The sequence below is a fragment of the Clytia hemisphaerica genome, unplaced genomic scaffold (genome assembly GCF_902728285.1).
Source record: "Clytia hemisphaerica strain Z4C2 unplaced genomic scaffold, Clytia hemisphaerica genome assembly, whole genome shotgun sequence".
Taxonomy (NCBI): Eukaryota; Metazoa; Cnidaria; class Hydrozoa; order Leptothecata; family Clytiidae; genus Clytia; species Clytia hemisphaerica.
This window is the reverse complement of record NW_027104342.1, coordinates 91,592-92,813: the sequence shown is the minus strand read 5'-3', so window position 1 is coordinate 92,813 and position 1,222 is coordinate 91,592.

Here is a 1,222-nt window from a genome sequence, read left to right as displayed (position 1 = left end):
ATTCGTTGAAATACGCTCGATCGAATTTGGATTATAGCGTAGGCAAAGGGCTCTATATGTTACCATCAAATATGTTGTTGAAGCCTTTGAATCAAGTCATGGAAGGGTATAACGACAAGATTGTAATCAACAGCTCAGGTCATGGTTTAGGAAAGGTTGTAAAACCAACTCCGGTGATCTTGAAAAAATCACCGCAGATTTCAACTAAAAAGACAGCGGATAGACATCTTCAATTGATTCCTAAGATGACAACTATGCGAAAAAGAGTTCATACTCTTGACGATCACGTAGACGAGAAAACAGCTATCATTGGCATAGGTGTGGCAGCGATTTTAGCGATTTGGCGATACTTCTAGTTTTTTTTCTTTTGTGAAGAATAAAAATATTGATGTATTTCATAGCCTATTAAAGCACCAACGGACGTTAAGAATATCCAAGTGTAATTTGCAGCAGCTAACGCCACTTTTTTGAACAAATTTAATATGGCAGCGAGAAGCGATCCAATGGCTCCAGGCAAAGCTTTAGCGACTTGTTCTGCTAAACGCCCTAGAAGTCTTGCGAGAGCCTTTAACTTGTTTTTAACCCACTCTTGACCTTTATGTGGTTTAGGAGAACCACTTGGAACACCACTACCTCCACCTCCTGTTAAAGACAAGACTAAGGTGGAAATAATGGTGCCAAGGGCTGTGATGGCTGCCGTAATGGTTAAACCGTGTTCTCTGAATATGTTTTTGACTTTCTCTTTGAGACTTATATCATCTTCGCAAAAGTCGTAAAGCGTATCACGAATGCGAGCGATCTGGCTAGAAAGTTGTTTTTGAGTTTGACTCGAAATTTCAAGTCTGACTTTTCGCTCTTGTTGAAGCTCTTTTAAACGTGCTTTTAGTTCTAGTTTTTCTTGAGGATCTTGAGCATTTTTGAGTTCATCTTTTGTGCCTTTAATTTGTTCATCAATTTCTGTCAATTTTGAAGCGTTGTTAACAAGTTCACCTTTGAATCTTGTTAATGCTTTGTCAAGGCCTAGCATTTCTCGCATTTCAAGATCGGTATTGGTAGCTATATCACGAGAGAGAGTTTTCACGGTCTCAATGATTTGTTCACTAGTCATGGTTTGCATTTCAATCATAGTAGGAGTGTCGTCGAGAATTTTAGATACTGCGAGTATAGTTTGTTCCGATGGATTTATGATCGTATTAATTGTTTTTTGAGATCTGAATTCACC